This window comes from Pyrus communis, chromosome 13, assembly GCF_963583255.1.
Source record: "Pyrus communis chromosome 13, drPyrComm1.1, whole genome shotgun sequence".
NCBI lineage: Eukaryota > Viridiplantae > Streptophyta > Magnoliopsida > Rosales > Rosaceae > Pyrus > Pyrus communis.
This window is the reverse complement of record NC_084815.1, coordinates 10,504,468-10,529,277: the sequence shown is the minus strand read 5'-3', so window position 1 is coordinate 10,529,277 and position 24,810 is coordinate 10,504,468. Positions and strand designations below refer to the sequence as shown.

General features: G+C 37.9%; 1 non-coding gene across 1 annotated transcript; it reads right to left on the bottom strand.

The window, feature by feature from the left end:
• Positions 1-936: 936 nt before the first annotated feature.
• Positions 937-1,047, bottom strand: LOC137714018 (small nucleolar RNA R71). The gene has a single exon (XR_011065361.1). It is a non-coding gene; the product is annotated as a small nucleolar RNA R71 (small nucleolar RNA).
• Positions 1,048-24,810: the final 23,763 nt, after the last annotated feature.

Genomic DNA, 24,810 nt, shown 5'->3' with positions numbered 1-24,810 from the left:
TCCCTTAGCCATTCCATTATCCATTGGTTTACATCAATTTGCTTTACAATCTGCTTTCGTTATAATCTGTCCATTTAATTGCATTTCGTCCAAATACAATTTCTCCCCATATTTTGTTAAGTCTTAAGCTTAGAATCTGTCTTATCTTGTGTTTGAAGCATTTTGAGTCAAGCCTAAACCTAATTTTCGTCCAAAGTTGAGTTTAGTGTCAAAACTGCCCAGTTTGTGTTTTTAGGCAGTTTTGAGAGTTTTTAGCTTGTTTTGAGTCTTGTGAATCTGTTTTGAGTCCTTTGAGTCCTTTCAAACGTTTTTAAGTTTATTTTTGTTCATTTCATTGTTGTTTGCTAGTAGATTTTCATTCACACTTGTGTTATTTTATTTCAGGTAGTATATGTCAAATAAACTTGTTGAGTTAGGCCAAAGAATTGAACGGTTGAAGGGCCACACTTTGGACAATTTTGTGCCATCAAGTTCATCCTTTAGCCGTGAGGAAGAGGAAGGGAATTCACCTAGTTCAACGAGTAAAGAATCTGAGCAATTTAATTGGGAAAGAGAATAAGAGATGGCGGGCAACGAAGATGAACTTCGAGCTTTGGAGGACTTTGCTCAACCAATCATACCAAATTCACCTTCATGCATCTTGCTGCCCACAGAAGCTAGAAACTATGATCTCAAATCTTCACATTTTCATATGTTTCCCCCATTTTATGGCTTACCTAATGAAGACCCTTTAGCTCATATTAAAGAATTTTACAATGTTGTGAGTGGTTTACCTTTGCAGGGAGTGAGTGAAGCGAATTTGAGGATGAGAGTGTTTCCTTACACCTTGAAAGATAAGGCCAAGAGTTGGTTGATGACTCTAACACCAGGTTCCCTCACCACATGGGATGCCGTGGCTAAGAAGTTCTTGGAGAAGTTCTTTTCCACTCAAAAGACAGCCACATTAAGGGGATAAATCTTCAACTTCAAACAAGATGATGGAGAACCTTTCAATGAGTGTTGGGAGCGTTTTAAAGGCCTCTTGATACAATGTCCACACCATGGGTTACCTTTTCATTTACAAATGCAAATTTTCTATGATGGACTAACCCAAACTTGTCAATCAACTGTTGATAATGCAGCAGGTGGAGCATTGAAGAAAAAGAATGCTCAAGAGTCATATAACATTTATGAGATGTTGGGGTCTAATGCTCAACACAAAGATTTAAGGGGTAAGAAAGTTGGAGTCTATGAAACAAGTTCTAATCATGAGCTTTTGTTGCAGGTAGCTAACCTAGAAAGGAAGCTTGAATCCGTGCTCAACATGGTGCCAAAAGCAAATGAAGTGTGTGCCATTTGCAACATACCAAGCCATCCTACTCACCAATGTCCATCTAGGGAGGCTTATCCCGAGTATGTTCAAGAGCAAGTGAACCTAATGAATTCTTACAATCAAAGACCAAGGAATGATATGTATTCCAATACATATAACCCGAGTTGGAGAGACCATCCCAACCTTTCATGGAAGAACAACAATCAATTCCAAACTTTCCAACCAAAACCTGCCACTACCCTTGAGGATACTGTTAAGTTGTTAGCCCAAAACACTTTGCAATTCCAACATTCCACAAATAGCACTCTCCAACAACATTCAGCAGCCCTAACCAAAATGGAGACACAATTGGGGCAGATTGCAGATGCCTTGAACCAAAGAGAGGTTGGGAAGTTTCCAAGCCAACCCGTGATACTCCAAAGGAACCAAGAGCACGCCAAAGCAATCACTACACTTAGAAGTGGTAAGGTTATTGATAATAGAGTTGGCAATGAAGTTACTAATGAATATGATCATGTGAATGCAGGTGTCACTCAAGGAGACAATGGGAAATCAATTGAGGAACCAAGCCATGCCACTTCCTCACTAGAAGCACCAAATCTTCACAAGGCCGAGAAACCATACACTCCACCAATACCATTCCCTGGAAGACTTGCCAAGAGCAAGCAGGATAAGTCATTCAAAGAAATTTTTGATATACTAAGCAAAGTGAATGTTAACTTACCTTTGCTTGATGTCATTAGGAACATGCCGGCATATGGGAAGTTCTTCAAGGAGTTAAACAGTTACAAAAGGAAGTATGGACCACATGAGAAGGTAGTGGTGTCTGAGAATGTGAGTGCAGTTTTGCAAAGAAAACTTCCACCAAAGCTCAAGGATCCAGGCAGTTTCTCTATCAACATCACCATAGGGGACAAGAAAGTAGAGAAGGCAATGCTTGATTTGGGTGCTAGCATCAACTTAATGCCTTATTCAGTGTACCTTCAACTAGGTTTGGGAGATTTGAAAGCCACCACCATTTCATTACAACTTGCAGACAGATCAGTTAAATATCCAAGAGGTATAGTTGAAGATATCCTAGTTCAAGTTGATAAACTAATTTTGCCTGCAGATTTTGTAGTGTTGGACATGGAAGAAGCTCCTATACATGATCGTGAGTTGCCTATATTGCTTGGGAGACCCTTCATGGCCACGGCCAAGACCATCATTGATGTGCAAAATGGACTCCTCACTATGACAGTGTTAGGAGAGACAGTTCAATTCAAAGTGTTTGAATCTCTTGCTCATCCTTCTTCATCTCTTGATTGTTATGCCATTGATGTGCTTGATTCACTTGTATTCTCTAAGTTCTTGCAGGCACAATCGAATGAACCCTTACAAACTGTTTTGAGTCAATCTCAAGATGAGTTTGATGAAGAAGATGCACTCATGGAAGAAGTAGCTGCCTTGGAAGCATTGGCATTGTATCCTTTGAATGTTTCACCTATTGTAGAGCCTTTAGAACCATCAATGTCACATCTAATTCCTTCCACTGTTAAGGCACCAAAACTTGAACTTAAACCACTTCCACCACATCTAAAATATGCATATCTAGCTGAATTTGAAACTCTTCCAATTATCATAGCTTCTGATCTCACCCCAAATGAAGAAGATAAACTAATTAGGGTGTTAAAAGAGTTCAAATCAGTTTTTGGTTGGTCTATTGCAGATATCAAGGGAATAAGCCCTACCATGTGCATGCATAGGATTCTTTTGGAGGAAGGGGCAAAGTCAACCCGTGAGCCACAAAGAAGACTCAATCCACACATGAAGGAGGTTGTTAGGAATGAGGTGTTGAAATTGTTAGATGTGGGGATCATATATCCCATTTCTGATAGCAAATGGGTGAGTGCTATTCAAGTGGTACCTAAGAAGGTGGGAATCACTGTGATGAGAAATGAAAACAATGAGCTTGTGCCCACAAAGCCCACGGCCAGTTGGCGTGTTTGCACCGATTACAGGAAGTTGAATTCTAGCACTAGAAAAGATTACTTTCCTATGCCTTTCATAGATCAAATGCTTGAGAGATTGGCAGGTTACTCACATTATTGTTTTCTGGATGGATACTCAGGTTACAATCAAATTGCAATCGCTCCGGAGGATCAAGAGAAAACAACCTTTACTTGCCCCTTTGGCACATTTGCATACCGGAGAATGCCTTTTGGACTTTGCAATGCTCCAGCAACATTCCAAAGATGCATGTTGGCCATTTTTTCTGACATGGTAGAAAGATTCATTGAGGTATTTATGGATGACTTCTCAGTGTTTGGTTCCTCTTTTGATGAATGTCTTAACCATCTCTCTTTAGTACTTCAAAGATGTCAGGAAACAAATTTGGTTCTCAATTGGGAAAAGTGCCAATTTATGGTGAAACAAGGAATTGTGTTGGGGCATGTAATCTCTAGCAAAGGAATGGAGGTAGACAAAGCCAAAATTGACGTCATCACCAATATGGTAGCCCCCACCACTGTGAAGGGAGTAAGAAGTTTTTTGGGCCATGCGGGTTTTTATCGTCGTTTCATTAAGAACTTTTCAATGATCACTCGTCCATTATGCAATCTGTTAGCTAAAGATGTTGTATTTTATTTTGATAAGGCTTGTATGGATGCATTTAATACTTTGAAAAATGAACTAACCTCGGCTCCTATTATTATGGCACTAGATTGGTCGTTACCTTTTGAATTAATGTGTGATGCCTCTGACTATGCTGTTGGTGCAGTTTTAGGGCAAAGGGTGAACAAGCTTCCACATGTGATCTACTATGCAAGCCGAACTCTGCATGATGCTCAACTTAACTATTCCACAACTGAAAAGGAGTTGCTTGCTGTTGTTTTTGCCTTAGAAAAGTTTAGGTCATATCTTGTGGGATCTAAAGTTATTGTGTTTTCTGATCATGCAGCCATTAGGTATTTGATGACAAAGAAGGATGCTAAACCACGCTTGATTAGATGGATACTCTTACTACAAGAGTTTGACTTGGAAATTCGAGATAAGAAGGGCAGTGATAATGTTGTGGCTGACCATTTGTTCAGGCTTAATGAAAACCATGGAGTGGGACAACCTTTGCCCCTAAATGAATCATTTCCAGATGAACAACTCCTTGTTGTTCAAGAAAAAGAACCATGGTATGCGGACTTTGTGAATTATCTTGCCTGTGGTATAATGAGAAATGACCTTTCTTTTCAGGAAAGAAAGAAGTTCCTTGCCATGGCGAAGCACTACGTTTGGGACGAACCATATTTGTTTAAATATTGCCCTGATCAAATCATTAGGAGATGTGTCCCAGAGAGTGAGCAACAAAGCATTCTAACATTTAGCCATACATTGGCGTGTGGAGGACATTTTGGTGCCAAAAAGACATCTCTAAAGGTTTTACAATCTGGTTTCTTTTGGCCTACTTTATTCAAAGATGCTTTTGATTTTTGTTCTAAGTGTGATAGGTGCCAGAAGATGGGGAACATTAGTCGAAGAAATGAAATGCCATTGAACAACATTTTGGTAGTGGAGCTCTTTGATGTTTGGGGAATTGACTTCATGGGACCATTTCCATCCTCCTTTGGCTGTTTATACATATTAGTGGCAGTGGATTACGTATCCAAATGGGTTGAAGCCATTGCTACAAGGACTAATGATCATAAGGTTGTGTTGAATTTTCTTAAAGATGTGATTTTTTGTAGGTTTGGAACCCCAAGAGCTATTATTAGTGATGGTGGCAGCCATTTCTGCAACAAACCCTTTGAATCCTTAATGAAGAAGTACAACATCAACCACAAAGTGGCAACCCCGTACCATCCTCAAACCTCAGGACAAGTGGAGATTAGCAATAGGGAGATCAAGAACATTTTGATGAAGACTGTGAGCCCTACAAGGAAGGATTGGTCATTGAGGTTAAATGATGCACTATGGGCATATAGAACAGCATACAAGACCCCCATTGGCATGAGTCCTTATCGCCTTGTGTTTGGGAAAGCTTGTCATTTGCCAATGGAGCTTGAACACCGTGCATATTGGGCCATCAAGAAGTTCAACTTTGATTACAAGGATGCTGGAATAGCAAGGAAGCTCCAACTTAATGAGTTGGAAGAGCTTAGAAATGAGGCATATGAGAATGCTAAAATCTATAAGGAACGGACTAAGCTTTATCATGACAAGACCATCCTAAGGAAGGAGTTTCACCAAGGTATGAAAGTACTTTTGTTTGACTCACGTTTGAAACTTTTTCCAGGAAAATTGAAGTCTAGGTGGGTGGGACCATTTAAAGTGCTGCAAACATTTCCCCACGGAGCTGTGGAGATAGAGAACATGAAGAATGGCACCTCTTTTAAAGTCAATGGACAGCGATTGAAACCATATTTGGATAAAGTGGATGAAGAGCAAGTGTATCAAGTCGTGGATGTTCTTGAATTTTCAACACCATGAACAAGCTACCATGTCTTGCCTAGACATTAAATACAGCGCTTGCTAGGAGGCAACCTAGTGTGGTTTGTGTTCTTTCTTTATGTTGTGTTTATTTTGTTACCATCTGTTGATCTAATATTCCTTCCTAATGCTAGAATATGTTTAGTATAATGGCATAAGTAAGGGTGTCGAATCCACAGGGACTAATTGGACCTATGTAACTACTTGTTTGCAAGAAATCTAAGATATGAATCAAACTAATCAAATTGAGCAGATTTGTTGTTGTTACTTAAAAGCATAAATAAAAGAAGTAAACACAACTAAATGAATCAACAACCAATATAACGAGATAGTATCAATGGAAATGAAACTAGGGATTCGATTTCACCATTGCTCAATTAAATCCATGTTTGTCAAGTTAGTTTATACTCATTCATCTACCTATTTCTTGAGTTTGTTTCACTTGGATATGATCAACCATATGATGTGTGGATTTGATCAAATGTCTCTAATCATGAGCCCAATTGTGATGTGCAACTTTGGTTCATAATCAAGATTATGTAATGTACAAGAAACTTTCATAAAACCAAAGGGAGTAACTCGGCAGGATGTGTGCTAAACACTCCCTTCATTCATTCACATATCTACCAAGATTATGCATGATGTGTGCTTTAATCTTGGCTACACAACTTAGTGATTAATTCAAATGATGATCAAACATTAAAATCAATACATTAAGTCACCATTAAAACAGAAAATGAAACAAGAAATAGATGGACAAAATGAGCATTCTAACTTAATTACATGGCAAACTTTGCAAGGTTACATCGAATCCCTAGAGAAAGATTAGTTACAATTCATGTTTACAGAATGTTTAACATAAAGATACACAACATGAATGAACATAGAATTAAGTAGAAGGGACCCTTGAAGCAAAACTGATGTTGAATTCCTTGAAGAGTGCCTTCGGTGTTGGTGCTCCCAAATGTGTTTGTAAATGAGGGTGGAGAAACTTATGTCGAATGGTTTCTGTGAGTGGTGCATAAATGGAGAGAAATGGACAGTTTTTGTGAAAGGGAGAGAGTGTCGAATGAAAATGGAATGGAGAGGGAGAATGAGAGTGAATGGTGGGCAGAAAATGGAGCAAAATGGTGTATGTAATGGAATGGATCCGAGAGAGAGATTAGTGAGTGTTATGGACAGAAAATGGAGTGTAATAGGCTGTGTGTGATCCCCCCTGATCTGAGTCCGAAAATCCCTAAGTCTTGGTGCATTTCTGAATGAGTCTAATGATGGAGAGACAATCAGATTGGATCTACCATTTGTTTAACTCAGATGGCAGAGCATATTTCAGTTGGAATGATGGATTTCTGGCATGATACCTGCAAAGCATGGACATAATCTGCAAAGGTGTGGTTTATTTAATCAAGATGCATGTGCAATGTCTGCAAAGAGAAGTGAATAACCAGAAATTGGTTATAAAATTCTGGGAATGGCAGAAAGCTCACGGCATGGGCAAGAAAGGGGATGGAAATGCAAAGGTGATGTGTTTCGGTGGTGGAAGTGCATCAAGGAGCAGGACAAGGTCTGCAAGTATGTGGATATTTAATCCAAGAAACATGTGCAAAGTCTGCCACAAAGGGGGTGGACAATCTGAAACTTGGTTAGAATAATTTGGACATGGGAATGGAAGTGCACGGGTCAGGTTGTGGACATGCATGTGAATGCATGTTTTGATGTTTTAGAAGTGCATAATCTGACTTGCAATCACATGGGAGTGCACGGAATGGACTGATTGAGTTGGAAATGCAAAGGGAGCTCGGCAAAGTGTTTGAACATGCATGTGAATGCATGTTTTGGTGTTAGAACCTCCCAATCTGAATTCAATCTTTTTGCCTTGTTTAGCTTCACCCAAAGTGACTCCAATGCACCACTTCCTGTTTAGAACCATCTAATGTGGTCGAATTACACCCTTGGCTGCACACTAACACAAAACAATGTAAAACGCAACTAGTTTAATCCAAAACAATCACAAAGATGCCAAATAAGGAAGATATAAATGTATGCAAAATGTGACTTAACACCATCCCATATTCTTTGCCTAATTGCATTGTATACAATTTTAAACATTGAGGACAATGTTTAGATTAGGTTTGGGGGTGGTTTGGAAGTTTTGTTTTGTGTTTGTGTTTGTTTGAGGTGTTAGTTTTGGTTAAGAATGTTTGTGCATGCTAATACGAATGTATATGAGGACTATGTTTGAAAACAAACGATTGGGTTGCTATGGAAAAGAGTTGCATCTTGTTGTCATTCATAAGGCTATAACTCTTGAAATTATGATGATAGAGGTACCATACTCAAATTCTGGAAGAAGAATAGTGGAGACTACCCTGGTAAGTTATTTTGAGCCTAATTGCTTCTTTGAGAGGGTTTAAAGTGTTTCTACTCCTATCTTTTTATTTCATTTTCACTTTAAATGATCTCATTACTTCTATTTCGTTTGGATGCTAAGAATCATTCTCCTTTGCAGATACCATGTATTTAGTATCATTCATGAATGAACTCAATAAGATGATGTTAGGCTATGCATGTTTAACTACTAAAAGGCTTAAATCCTACCCATTTGTGTGCTCCATTCACCCTCGTTGCAGCCAAACACTTTAGCCCAATTCTTTCATCACCCACACCATACTCTACCCATTCTAGCCCATTACAAGCCATACCTTATAGTTTGGGGAATACCAAGGTGATGAAGACTAAAGGAAAATTGAGCTTAGAACAAGATTGTGGCTTGTACCTGATGCGGGAATTTATACGCACACAAATTAAACCCTCTTTTTGTCAATTGTAGTATAAGTATAAGTAGGGATCGTTCTTAACCGGGGATTAGGAGGGATTGCAAATCACTTGGAAACTGACTCAAAAACGTAAAATAAAGTTAAAAACGTTCACAAATACTCAAAGGACTCAAAACAAGTTCAAAAGACTCAAAACTGCCTAAAAACACTAACTAGGCAGTTTTTGACCTTAAACCCAATGTTGGACGAATTTAAGATTATGGTTTGATTCAAACGTAAAAACACAATATAAAACACTATACTAGACTCAAAGAATGCAAAACTAAACTTTAAAACACTAAAACAAACCAAAAGACTCAAACATCACCCAAAACACTCAAAACAGCCTTAAAATCACTTTCTGGGCAGTTTTGAGCACTTTGGTGAATTTGGACGAATTTTGGGAAATAAATTGAATCAAAACACTTTAAAACATAAACTAAACAAAGTCTAAACACTAAAGAACAAGAAAGTAAAGGGGGGTTTTAAATTGACAAGAATTGAAATAACGAAAGAAGTTAATAAACTAGATAGAATGTAAAGATGAATTTGATGGAATGGAATGAATGGATGATAGAATGGCTAAGGGGTTCATCTCCATACATGTTATACTTGCATAATAAAATGATTTCCAATTGCATTTCAATAAACTATGATACTCAACACCCCAAGTTAACCGTGATGCACTAATTAACCTTCAAATCTTCCTAACGTTATTGAATTGGATGATGCATGCGACAATTCAAAACATTCCCCACAAGTCCTCAACATGAATGCATAGAAGAGGTACAAGCAAGAATCATTACGCTCTATGAAAATTATAAGTGTTGACGAGGCATTCGTTACTATGGATTGCATGAAACTTATGCCAAGAATTCATTTAACGCGATTGTTTATAAGCAACCTCCACTACTTGTGAATATAAGTTCATAACGATTAGGTGAAACTCACTTATATTCTAGCGTCATATTCATGCATGAAAATTAAGTGTGCACTCTCAATGAACATACATAAATAAGTTATCAATCAAACAGTTAAACGAATTGAATCCACAACTTATGAAACGCAATTAGAAGTATTCAAATCAAAATGCAAGCATAAACATATATTCGAATCACCCCCTAACCAAGGGGGGTTTAGTTCCTCATGGTACAAAACAAAGAGAATCAAAGAAACGCCTAAACATTCCAACAACTCAAACTTGAATTGTATGAACGTTTAGGCCCTCTTATCATCCATTCCTCATTCGTACAAAACAAAGAGCATTGAAATTAAACATTGAAATCAAAGAAACACCTAAACATTCCAACAACTCAAACTTGAATTGTATGAACGTTTAGGCCCTCTTATCTTCCTCTTCGTTGTAGCACAAGGTCTAAGGATAGTTTGATGGTGTGAATGGTTTGGGGAGTGGTTGGAGTGGCTGCAATGGAGGAGAAAAGTGTTTTGGTGGCTGCTGCAAGGGTGTGGAGAGGTTTTGACGAATTTCTGGAATATGGAAGAGTGAATGAGAATGAATGAGAATGAATGCTTATTTATAGGTGAAATTGGGGGAACATGACAGCTAGGAGGGAATGTGGCTGCATGTTTGAATGATTAAAGGATGCATGTGGGTTGAAATTGCATGTGCAATGAATATGTGGCTGCATGTGCAAGGGGACAATCTGAAAATGCATGTGAAAGCATGTGTTGGCTGCAATGATGAAATGGATGGGAGTGCATGTGGCTTAATTAATTAAAGGGAGTGAATGTGCAATGTATTAAGGATGGAATGCATGTGAATATGATGGAAATCTGATATGGTGATGGGAGATGCATGTGGCTGATTTATGCATGTGAATGCATGTGGTTGCAATGGATTAGGAATCCTTCAATTTCGTCCATTCCTTTTGCTCCAAACATAAGCTATCCATTCCAAGTCCAATTTTGCTCCAAAATGCTCCAAAATGCATCTTTTTGCTTCCTTAGCCATATGAACCTAAAAACACACGAAAATGGCTTAAACGACTAAAACAACTATGAATTAACAATATAAATGCACGAAAACAAGCTAAGTAAGTCGCCTAAATATGCTTCTATCAGTACCGAGGGCACCTATGTTGAAGATGCTTTTAAAAAAAAAAAAAGGTTATAAAAAAATAAAAATAAAAAAAGAGAATTAAAATGGATACAAGTTCCAAATCTCCTCATTATAAGACATAGGGCCTGGATGCCAAAAACAAAGAAGAAAGAAAACAAATGCAAGTGAAGAGCATGATCCTCAAGAACACTTTGGTATGCCCCAAGCTCTAGTACTTCATATCACTTCTTTCGTAACCTATAACCTAAGCCTTACATTACAATCTTGAGAAAGACCTAGCTGATCATTGAGGATGTATTCATGGGTGATGGTAAGTGTGTGTGTTATCTATATTCTTAGCATTTGATTCATTTCATGAGATCTACTCAGAAATTGTGCTTCCATTTCAGATTTCATATGTGAGAATTTTGATTCCCTTTACATACTTACACTCATATATGGTTGTGGAGAGATTAAAACCTTAGGATCTGAGTGAAAATTTTGAGTGAAATCTGTGAAGAGTAGAGTTGAGGCGAATTCTATCTGAAGCATTTGGGTATGGTGACCTTGAAGTTGTAAGACATGGAGAAATATCTTTATACGTTACAATGGATACGATTCTTTGGAAGTGGCAAACTTTTGAGTTGAATGAATGACAAAATCTTCATTGGTTCTTATTAGTTTGTTTAAAGCATGTTTTAACCAAGTTGTTTGCAGATTTTGTAAGTGTTTGTGGGTGTCATCACTGTAAACCCTCAGGAGACACAACTCCTCCAACTAGGGACACCTAGGGGTTCAAAGGCTTGTTGCACATGCTCAGTGCAATCGTTTGGCCAGCGAAAGTGGTTTAGTTAGATGTTTGTGTTTTGTGTGTTTTAGTTTTAAGTTTGCTCGAGGACTAGCAAAAACCAGGTTTGGGGGTATTTGATAAGTCATATTTTGCATGCATGTATATCTTTCTTATTTGGCGTTTTTGTATTGTTTTTGGATTAAACTAGTTGCATTTTACATTGTTTGGTGTTAGTGTGCAGCCAAGTGTGTAATAAAATCAATTGGAGGGCAAATGAAGGAATGTGGTGCAATTCGGCCATTTTGGGTGAATCTAAACAAGGCAAAAAGCTTGAAGTCAGATTGGCTGGTTCCAACACCAAAACATGCATTCACATGCATGTTCAAATACCTTGCCAAGTTCTCACATGCATTTCCAATTCATTCAAGTCCATCCCGTGCACTTCCACACCCATTCCCATTAACTAAACCTTTCAGCCATATTTACACCAACAAACATCATCATACCGTGCACTCCCATGTGATTCCAAGGCAGAAATCCACATGCATCTCAATTAAACATTCCATGCCATTTCAGCACTCCTTCAAGTCCATCTCGTGCACTTCCATTCCCATGTCCAGATTATTATAACCAGTTTCAGATTGTCCACTCCCTTGTGGCAAACTTTGCACATGTATCTTGGATTAAATAACCACATACCTGCAGATCATGTCCATTCCTTGCATCATTTATTCCAGAAATTCACTCATTCCATCATTCCATGCCGTGTGCTTTCTTCACCTTTCCAGAATTTGTACAAACAATTCACCTTTGCAGATTCCACTCACTTGTTGCAGCAAGGACACATGCATTTTGATTAAACAAACCACACACTTGCAGACCCTGTCCATGCGTTGCGACCAACAGCTCAGAAACCCATTCAATTCCAGCTCATTGGATGCTATTCCATGTCACTTGTGCAGATTGAGATCCAATCTGAAGGTTAGAGCCACATTCAGAAATTCACTAAGGGAGACTCACTCATTTCTCTCTCGGAATTATTCTATTACACACACCATTCTGGCACCACTTCTGATTATCATCCACACTCATTCTCCCTCTCCATTCCATTGCATTCGACATTCTTTTCCTTTCACAGAAACTGTCCATTTTCTCTACCATCCGCAAGTTTTCTTCTTCAACCAGTCCATTACACACCCATAACCTCTCCCATTTCACTCCATTCTCTGTCCATTTTCTGTCCCAAGGGCAGAAACCATTCAACCAAGCCATTCTACCTTCATCCGCACCACATTTGGAGAAGCAACACCAAGGAACTCTTCAAGGACTTCAACATCAGTTTTGCTTCAAGGGTTTCTCCTTCTTAATCTTATGTTCACTCATGTTATTTATTTTTATGTTAAACCTTTGTAAACATGAAGTGTAACTAATCTTCCTCTAGGGATTCGATGTAACCTTGCAAAGTTTGCCATGTAATTAAGTTAGAATGCTCAGTTTGTCCATCTATTTCTTGTTTCATTTTCTGTTTTAATGGTGACTTAGTGTGTTGATTTTAATGTTTGATCATCGTTTGAATTAACCACAAAGTTGTGTAGCCAAGATTAGAACACACATCATGCATAATCTTGGTAGATATGTGAATGAATGAAGGGAGTGTTTAGCACACATCCTGCCGAGTCATTCCCTTTGGTTTTATGAAAGTTTCTTGTACATTACATAATCTTGATTATGAACCAAAGTTGCACATCACAATTAGGTTCATGATTAGAGACATTTGATCAAATCCACACATCATATGGTTGATCATATCCAAGTGAAACAAACTCAAGAAATAGGTAGATGAATGAGTACAATCTAACTTAACAAACATGGACTTAGTTGAGCAATGGTGAAGCCGAATCCCTAGCTTCATTTCCATTGATACTATCCCATTACATTAGTTGTTGATTCATTTATTTGTGTTTACTTCATTTTCTCATGCTTTCAAGTTACAACAACAAATCTGTCTATTTAGACTAGTTTGATTCATTTCCAAATCGGCCTAGTTGATGCGAGATTTATACGCACACAAATTAAACCCTCTTTTCGTCAAATTGTAGTATAAGTATAAGTAGGGATCGTTCTGGACCGGGGATTAGGAGGGATTGTTAACCACTTGGATTTGACTCAAAAACGTAAAATAACAATATGAAACACTATACTAGACTCAAAGAATGCAAAACTAAACTTTAAAACACTAAGACAAACCAAAAGACTCAAAACAACACAAACACACTCAAATCTGCCTAAAAACCACTTTCTGGGCAGATTTGAGCACAAACACAAATTTGGACGAAATTAAGTAATAACTTGACTCAAGAACGTAAAAACACAATATAAAACACTAAACTAACTCAAAGAATGTAAAACTAATCACTTAAAACATTAAAACAAACCAAAAGACTCAAACATCACCCAAAACACTCAAAACTGCCTTAAAATCACTTTCTGGGCAGTTTTGAGCACTTTGGTGAATTTGGACGAAATTGGGAAATAAAATGAATCAAAACACTCATAAACACAAACTAAAACACTTTCAAACTAAATTGGACATTAAAGTAAAGGGGGATTTAGATTTATACGAAAATTAACTAAAATGCACAGATTCAAATTAAAGCAAAATGTAAATGTGAATGTGTGATAGAATTTGAATGGAATGAAGGCTAGCTAAGGGGTTCATCTCCATACATGTTATACTTGCATAATAAAATGATTTCCAATGCATTTCAATAAACCATGAAACTCAACACCCCGGGTTAACCGTGATGCACTAATTAACCTTCAAATATTCCTAACGTTATTGAATTGGATGGGTTAGCGCATACAACAATTCAAAACATTCCCCACAAGTCCCCTACATGATTGCATAATAGAGATACAAGCAAGAATCATTACGCTCTATGAAAATTATAAGTGTTGACGAGGCATTTGTTACTATGGATTGCATGAAACTTATGCCAAGAATTCATTTAACGCGATTGTTTATAAGCAACCTCCACTACTTGTGAATATAAGTTCATAACTATTAGGTGAAACTCACTTATATTCTAGCGTCATATTCATGCATGAAAATTAAGCGTGCACTCTCAATAAACATACATAAATAAGTTATCAATCAAACGGTTAAACAAATTGAATCCACAACTTATAAAACGCAATTAGAAGTATTCAAATCAAAATGCAAGCATAAACATATATTCGAATCACCCCCTAACCAAGGGGGTTTAGTTCCTCATGGTACAAAACAAAGAGAATCAAAGAAACACCTAAACATTCCAACAACTCAAACTTGAATTGTATGAACGTTTAGGCCCTCTTATCATCCATTCCTCATTCGTACAAAACAAAGAGCATTGAAATTAAACATTGAAATCAAAGAAACACCTAAACATTCCAACAACTCAAACTTGAATTGTATGAACGTTTAGGCACTCTTCTCTTCCTCGTTGTTGTATCACAAGGTCTAAGGTGAGTTTTGGGATAGTGTGAAGTGTTTTGGAGGGATGGGGAGTGGTTGGAGTGTTGTTTGGATTAGTAGGGAAACTCACGGATGATTTCTGGTGGTGTTTTGGATGATTTTCTGAATATGGACGAATTGAATGAGAATGAATGCAATGGATGCTTATTTATAGGTGAAATGGGGGGAACATGACAGCTAGGAGGGAATGTGGCTGCATGTTTGAATGATTAAAGGATGCATGTGGGTTGGAATTGCATGTGCAATGAATATGTGGCTGCATGTGCAAGGGGACAATCTGAAAATGCATGTGAAAGCATGTGTTGGCTGCAATGATAAATGGATGGGAGTGCATGTGGCTTAATTAATTAAAGGGAGTGCATGTGCAATGTTTTAAAGGATGGAATGCATGTGAATATGATGGAAATCTGATATGGTGATGGGAGATGCATGTGGCTGATTTATGCATGTGATTAAAGGGAGTGCATGTTTGGTTGTTGTTGGTGCAATGATGGAGGAACAAGTGTATGTGGCTGAAATGTGGAAGGTGTGTGGCTACTTCAAGTAGGAATCCTTGTGACATCAACTCTTCAATTTCGTCCATTCCTTTTGCTCCAAGTATAAGTTATCCCTTCCAAGTCCAATTTTGCTCCAAAATGCATCTTTTTGCTTCCTTAGCCACATGAACCTAAAAACACACGAAAATGGCTTAAACGCCAAAAACAACTATGAATTAACAATATAAATGCACGAAAACAAGCTAAGTAAGTCGCCTAAATATGCTCCTATCAAATTCCCCCACACTTAGCTTTTGCTAGTCCTCGAGCAAAACAAAACAAAAGAAACCAAAAACAAATCAAAACGAACAAAACACAACCTACACCTTCCAACAATCGTCTCAGGGATTTCCAATGCACATGACATGTTAAAAATCATTATTCCCACAGATTTTGGTTATCTTTACACTTAAGTACATACTTAATCATAGTCACCACATACTAATTCACAATTAAGCATTTAAAACTATATTTTGAATGTAGTAACATGCCTTAGAGAATTTGCTCAATTCCTTACAATATATGCACTCAATTTTCACTCAGATTTTCTGACTACACACCTTAAACTAGTTATATGTGAGAAGATTGATGTAAACATAAAAACGAACACTCACATATATGTATTTCAAAGGAAGCAATTTCTGGAGTTAATAAGCATGTTTAGATATGATCTCATGAATGGAATGCCACTACTTAGAACGAGAACCAGTGATTCCATAAGCTCATATCAATTCCAAACTCCACATTATTGAACACATAACGATCAAGATAGAAGTCAAAGGGGTGTAACGGGGCTAGGGTATTGGCTAACAATGAAAGGTGAAGGATAAACAAACATTCTTAAAGCAATAGTGAGCAAAGCATTTCAATTAACGTAGAATTCACTTTTGAATGAAAACTCAATCTTTTGAACAACAAGGGGGAACAAGCTTTTTTTCCTTTCTTTTCTTTTCTGTTTTTCTTTTTCATATGTTTTTCACAATTTTTTTTTTTTCCTTTTCTTTTGACTCTCAAAACATACATAAACACTTAAGAACAAAACATTCTCTCCCCCACACTCATTTTCTTTCATAATGTACTCAAAAGGAATTCATTTAAGTCATGCTCACTATCTTTTAAGAACAAGGGCGTGGACTGTCCTATACTAGGCTAGGTAAGGGGTGATGTGGTTAGCAAAGAAAATAGGCTAAACGAGGCTCAACAGGGTTAAAACTAATATATACGAAATATGGGAAGTAAGGCTATTTGGCTATGGTGGCAACTACACAACTTCATCTTGATATATGTTATGCAATTCAATGTCATGCTTTGAATGAAACGGATATAAGTTTTAGTATTTAGTTCTATCATGATACAATTGCATTCTATGTAGCAACCAAGCAAGGAATAATGAGATAATGCAACAACTTTAGAAAACAAAGAATCACAGAAAATAACTCTCCAAAGAAAGTAATGGCTCGAGTCTCACAGGGATGTAGCGTTATTATGAGTTTCTTCCTTCAAGCATGTTACAAAAACGAATTTTTCTTTTATGATTGCATGTGAAGTCATATATCATAACCATAACCAAGCATATACCAAGAGTAAATCAAACTTTTCTCCATGTTTATAACTCTTTTTAACAGTCATGCAATTACAAACTAAATCCTTATCATTGTGTTGGAAGGTACCCTAAGACACAAACACACAAAAACGACTCAAAACACTCTTTTTAGGCTTTTCAAAACATGTTTTTCAAATTTTTATGTGATTTTCGGAGTTATAAAACAAAACACACTAAAAACACTCTAAAACAACTTAAAAACACCTTAAAACAGCAAGGAACAACATTTGAAGTTATGGGTGATAAAATCCCACGAATTTGCATTAACAACATTAGTTACCCCCCCCCCCCCCCCCACACTTAAATCAAACATTGTCCTCAATGTTTTAAGCATAGATTCACACAAAACATAAGTAAACACACAAAAAGCAATTTAAACATACTAAACATGGCAGAATGTAATTAACAAAGAGAAGAGTTTAGGGACGCAAATCTGGTTATGGAGTGTAAATTCCCTCTTCTCCTTGGTAATTGCATTGAGGCTTTGATCATAGTGACTCCACAGGCTTACTCTTGAACTGGTTTCCGCCCATCATTGATTTTCCTTTGTGCTACTGTTGAACTGGGCAGCAGGATTCTTTTGGTCTTCCCCGAAGGTCTGAGCTTACCCCTTTGGTCTGTTTCTTTGTTCAATCTTTCCAATTCGTATTGAAAAGGGTTGGAGGATAACTCAGCCTATGTTTGTCTCCACATGCTTCAATGTATCATTTTCACTTGCCTTACTCGCTCCCTTTTGCAGAAGTGGTCCCTTCTCCGGAAGTGTATCAACCGTTGAAGATGACTACTCGAGAGCAACGCTAGGTAAGTAATCAGGAATAGATTCAAGGCAGTTGGCTCCAGATCGGAAGATTGACTCCAAGTGCCGGCTGATTGCTTCTTTTACTTTGCCATGCGAGTAAGAACAAGGACAAAGAAAAAGACAGGGAAAGAGCATGATATGAGATACTTTTGCTTTTGACCTTTATGATATGAGATACCTTTGTTTTGAAGAAGCGGTGAATGAATCAGCACATGTATTTGTTGTGCTGTTTCCTCCTGGGTCATATGTACTCCAAGCATCTGGTATCATCTTTGGGGAAGAAGAAAGAATTGAGTCTTTCGAAAGGCTTTGCTGGGAGTGCGCCCTCAGAGGTGAGGGAGAGTTGGGCATTTTTCTTCAGGTTTGCCTTGCCATAAAAGACGAAGGTCGACATATATAGAGATAATATCAAGTGGTGGTATTGTTCTTTTACCCTTGGCGACAAACGTTTTGATCCCGCAAATCCGGCTTTTTGAAATAGTGGCGCCTCTTCGATTTCTGAATGACGCCTCTTCGATTTCTGAGCATGCGCCCCTTTGCTTTCTGAACGACACGTAGTAGTGCGGATGCGGCTCCTTTTGACAAAGCTGCACGCGTTTTCTGAAAAGCAGCGAAAGTGTCGCCGAACTTTGCGCTTGTCGGCTAAAGATGTGTAGTTGCGGTGATGGCCTCCACGTGTTGTCTGAAAAGAAGAAATCTTTTGACAAAGTTGAACGCGTCTTCTGAAAAGCCGAGAAAGCGTTGCTTAAATTACGCCGGAAATTCCGGCTTTTTGAATCGGTGGACGCGTCGCTTTGGCCCTTTGAAATTTAACTCCATCCCTTCTCTTTGAACACTTTTGAAAAATGGCAAACTCATCGAACCTTAGCTTGGAATTGAGCCTTAGCAGTGATACGGGCGCGCCGCGTCAAGGTAACGTATGGCGCCCTTCTTTTTTATCTTCTAACGGTCTTCTTACAGGTGAAGACTCCGTGATGCAGGACGCCACAACAGCTACAATAGTAGCTAAGAACCTCCTCACTCCAAAAGATAGTAGGCTGCTGTCAGGACGGTCCGATGAGTTGGCCGTTCAAGAGTCCCTCGCACTTAGTGTTCAGTGTGCGAGTTCTGTGTCCAACATGGGCCAACGCCTGCTTGCTCGGTCCCGTCAGGTGGAATCATTGATGGCAGAGGTGGAAAGACTTAAGCAAGAGATCCAGCAGCTTAAGTACGAGAATAGAAGTTTGCATGTGCTTGCAAATAACTATTCGTCGGGGATGAAGAGGAAGCTTGATGAGCTGCACGAATCTGAGGGTCGAATCCAAAGTGACCGTCAAAGGCTTGCGGCTTATCTCCAGAGGCACCTTTTTCCTGGGTCATCCAGCGCTTGGCCAAGTATTGAGGCCTGGAATGCTCTAGCTCCGATGCCTCCCGCTCCGATGGCTTCCGCTCCGATGCCTCCCGCTTCTATGCCTTCTGCTTCTATGCCTTCCGCTTCTGCGCCTCGTAGTGGGGCTTCACGTAAACAACCTTTGTGAAGCTCCACCTTTCTCCATGTTTAGTATCTTTTTTTTTTTTTTTTTTTTTTTTAAATTTTTTTTTTATGAACATGCTTTGTTTTATTCAGTGCATTGGGTTGCCTCCCAAGTAGCGCTTTCTTTTACGTCTTGCAGCCGGACGAAGGACCCAATCACTCCAGGATATGTTCACGAATCGGATGAGAACTCCGAGTCATGAACTAGTACCTAAAACAAGAAACAAAACAAGATTAAGAATCTAGAATAAAAACAAACGAAAATAAAACAATCCAAGGGATTAGCAAATTTTCTAATCCCCAGCAACGGCGCCAAAATTTGATGCGAGATTTATACGCACACAAATTAAACCCTCTTTTCGTCAAATTGTAGTATAAGTATAAGTAGGGATCGTTCTGGACCGGGGATTAGGAGGGATTGTTAACCACTTGGATTTGACTCAAAAACGTAAAATAACAATATGAAACACTATACTAGACTCAAAGAATGCAAAACTAAACTTTAAAACACTAAGACAAACCAAAAGACTCAAAACAACACAAACACACTCAAATCTGCCTAAAAACCACTTTCTGGGCAGATTTGAGCACAAACACAAATTTGGACGAAATTAAGTAATAACTTGACTCAAGAACGTAAAAACACAATATAAAACACTAAACTAACTCAAAGAATGTAAAACTAATCACTTAAAACATTAAAACAAACCAAAAGACTCAAACATCACCCAAAACACTCAAAACTGCCTTAAAATCACTTTCTGGGCAGTTTTGAGCACTTTGGTGAATTTGGACGAAATTGGGAAATAAAATGAATCAAAACACTCATAAACACAAACTAAAACACTTTCAAACTAAATTGGACATTAAAGTAAAGGGGGATTTAGATTTATACGAAAATTAACTAAAATGCACAGATTCAAATTAAAGCAAAATGTAAATGTGAATGTGTGATAGAATTTGAATGGAATGAAGGCTAGCTAAGGGGTTCATCTCCATACATGTTATACTTGCATAATAAAATGATTTCCAATTGCATTTCAATAAACCATGAAACTCAACACCCCGGGTTAACCGTGATGCACTAATTAACCTTCAAATATTCCTAACGTTATTGAATTGGATGGGTTAGCGCATACAACAATTCAAAACATTCCCCACAAGTCCCCTACATGATTGCATAATAGAGATACAAGCAAGAATCATTACGCTCTATGAAAATTATAAGTGTTGACGAGGCATTCGTTACTATGGATTGCATGAAACTTATGCCAAGAATTCATTTAACGCGATTGTTTATAAGCAACCTCCACTACTTGTGAATATAAGTTCATAACTATTAGGTGAAACTCACTTATATTCTAGCGTCATATTCATGCATGAAAATTAAGCGTGCACTCTCAATAAACATACATAAATAAGTTATCAATCAAACGGTTAAACAAATTGAATCCACAACTTATAAAACGCAATTAGAAGTATTCAAATCAAAATGCAAGCATAAACATATATTCGAATCACCCCCTAACCAAGGGGGTTTAGTTCCTCATGGTACAAAACAAAGAGAATCAAAGAAACACCTAAACATTCCAACAACTCAAACTTGAATTGTATGAACGTTTAGGCCCTCTTATCATCCATTCCTCATTCGTACAAAACAAAGAGCATTGAAATTAAACATTGAAATCAAAGAAACACCTAAACATTCCAACAACTCAAACTTGAATTGTATGAACGTTTAGGCACTCTTCTCTTCCTCGTTGTTGTATCACAAGGTCTAAGGTGAGTTTTGGGATAGTGTGAAGTGTTTTGGAGGGATGGGGAGTGGTTGGAGTGTTGTTTGGATTAGTAGGGAAACTCACGGATGATTTCTGGTGGTGTTTTGGATGATTTTCTGAATATGGACGAATTGAATGAGAATGTGTTGATGTATTTTTCCTTCCTAATGCAAGAATATATTTAGTATAATGGCATAAGCAAGGGTGTCGAATCCACAGGGACTAATTGGACCTATGTAACTACTTGTTTGCAAGAAATCTAAGAAATGAATCAAACTAGTCTAAATAGGCAGATTTGAATCAAACTAATCAAACTATGCAGATTTGTTGTTTTAACTTGAAAGCCTAAGAGAATGAAGTAAACACAAATCAATGAATCAACAACCAATATAATGAGATAATATCAATGGAAATGAAACTAGGGATTCGATTTCACCATTGCTCAACTAAGTCCATGTTTGTCAAGTTAGTTTATACTCATCCATCTACCTATTTCTTGAGTTTGTTTCACTTGGATATGATCAACCATATGATGTGTGGATTTGATCAAATGTCTCTAATCATGAACCTAATTGTGATGTGCAACTTTGGTTCATAATCAAGATTATATAATGTACAAGAAACTTTCATAAAACCAAAGGGAGTAATTCGGCAGGATGTGTGCTAAACACTCCCTTCATTCATTCACATATCTACCAAGATTATGCATGATGTGTGCTTTAATCTTGGCTACACAACTTAGTGATTAATTCAAATGATGATCAAACATTAAAATCAACATACTAAGTCACCATTAAAACAGAAAATGAAACAAGAAATAGATAGACAAAATGAGCATTCTAACTTAATTACATGGCAAACTTTGCAAGGTTACATCGAATCCCTAGAGGAGGATTAGTTACAATTCATGTTTACACAAGATTTAACATAAACATACACAACATGAATGAACATAGAATGAAGTAGAAGGAACCCTTGAAGTAAAACTGATGTTGAATTCCTTGAAGAGTGCCTTCGGTGTTGGAGCTCCCAAATGTGATTGTAAATGAGGGTGGAGAAACTAATGTCGAATGGTTTTTGTGAGTGGTGCATAAATGGAGAGAAATGGACAGTTTCTGTGAAAGTGTGAGAGTGTCGAATGCAATGGAATGGAGAGGGGGAATGAGAGTGAATGATGGACAGAAATTAGAGCAAATAGAGTGTGTGTGTTCCAATCTGATCCCCGTGAGCCAATCCCTCAGTCTTGGTGCATTTCTGAATGAGTCTAATGATGGGGAGACAATCAGATTGGATCTTGTCTTTTTTTTAACTCAGATGGCAGAGCTTAAGTGATGGAAATGATTGTGTTTCTGAGATGGAAGACAGAAAAATGGAGCCAATTGAGTGTGTAATGGAAATTGGATCCGAGAGAGAGATGAGTGATTCCCCTTAATTAATTTCTGAATATGATTGATGATGGGAAGACAATTGGAATGCATGTGAAAATCTGACATGGTCCATGTGAAAGGGGTGCTGCAGAGAGTATTAATGTGCACGGTATGGGCATTAGAGTTGGGATCGCATGAAATGGTTGTTTTAGTGGATTTCTGGCATGCTACCTGCAAAGCATGGACATGCTCTGCAAGTAAGTGGTTTATTTAATCCAAACACATGTGGAATGTCTGCAAGCAAGGGAGTGGAATCTGCAAATTGGTTATAAAACTCTGGGAATGGCAGAAAGCTCACGGCATGGACAAAGGGATGGGTTTGATTTCTGAAATGGTGGCTGCAAGGAGTTACTTGTTTAATCACCATGCATGTGAATTTCTGCAAAGAGAAGTGAAGAAGAGAAATGGAATGCACGGGTCAGGTTGTGGACATGCATGTGAGGGATGTTTTGGGTGTTAAAACATGGAATCTGCACGGAATGGATGTTATCATGCATGTGATTGCATGTTTGGTGTTTAGAAGTGTATAATCTGATGGGATGATATGGGAACACACGGCTAAGGTTGTGGCATGCATGTGAATGCATGTTTTGATGTTGGAACCACATAGGTGACATCCATGTTTTTGCTTTGTTTAGAATCACCCAAAATGGCTGAATTACATCTCTTAACACTTCACATCATTTCTGGAATGTTTTTACTTCATTTGCTTTCCCTTTGATCCAAATTCACACTTGGCTGCACACTAACACCAAATAATGTAAAATGCAACTAGTTTAATCCAAAAACAATACAAAAACGCCAAATAAGAAAGCTATACATGCATGCAAAATATGACTTATCAAATACCCCCAACCTGGTTTTTGCTAGTCCTCGAGCAAACTTAGAACTAAAACACACAAAATACAAACATCTAACTAAACCACTTTCGTTGGCCAAACGATTGCACTGAGCATGTGCAACAAGCCTTTGAACCCCTAGGTGTCCCTAGTTGGAGGAGTTGTGTCTCCTGAGGGTTTACAGTGATGACACCCACAAACATTTACAAAATCTGCAAACAACTTGGTTAAAACATGCTTTAAACAAACTAATAAGAACCAATGAAGATTTTGTCATTCATTCAACTCAAAAGATTTCCACTTCAAAGAATCATATCAATTGTAACGTATAAAGATATTTCTCCATGTCTTACGACTTCAAAGTCACCATACCCAAATGTAACGTATAAAGATATTTCTCCATATTTAAGCGACTTAAATGGCTTGTTCTCGTACATTTACGTTATGTTTCTTTAGTTATTTTAGTACTTTAAGCTATTTTCGTGTGTTTGTAGGTCCAAAGGGCTAAGGGAGCAAAAAGATGCATTTTGGAGACTTTTGGAGCACTTTTGGGCTAAGGACGGATAGCTTATGCTTGAAGCCAAAGTGTTGGACGAAATTGAAGACCTAATTGGAGCCAAAGTGTTGGAACCTTGTTCTCTTTAGTTTTAGGACATTTAAACCTTTCCTAATCCCAATCATGCCATGCATAACACACATCCATTCTAACACATTGTCATTGCACATGCATTTCCTTCATTAGTTAACCCACATGCACTTATCACTTATCATCACCACATATCATATCATATCACTTATCACTTATCACTTAACATATCATCCACCTACTTCACCTACAACATCCACCTACTTCACCTACAACATCCACTTCACCTACAACATCCACCTACTTCACCTGCAACATCCACCTACTTAACCTACAAATGACATAGCCATATGTTCCCTCCACTACTCCTATAAATACCCTTGCATTCATTCATTCATGGACATCTCATTTTCATACACAACACACCACAAACACATCCCTTTCTCTCTTAGCCGTGAGTCTCCCTTAGAATCCAAAAACCATCTTTCCACTTCCATCACTCCTCACTCCATTCCACACTTCCATTCCCCCAAACCAACTATCCTTAGACCTTATGCTACAATAAAGAGGAAGAGAAGAGGGCCTAAACGTTCATACAATTCAAGTTTGAGTTGTTGGAATGTTTAGGTGTTTCTTTGATTTCAATGTTTAAATTCAATTCTCTTTGTTTGTACGTATGAGGAATGGAAGAGAAGAGTGCCTAAACGTTCATACAATTCAAGTTTGAGTTGTTGGAATGTTTAGGTATTTCTTTGATTTCAAAGTTATAATAAACTA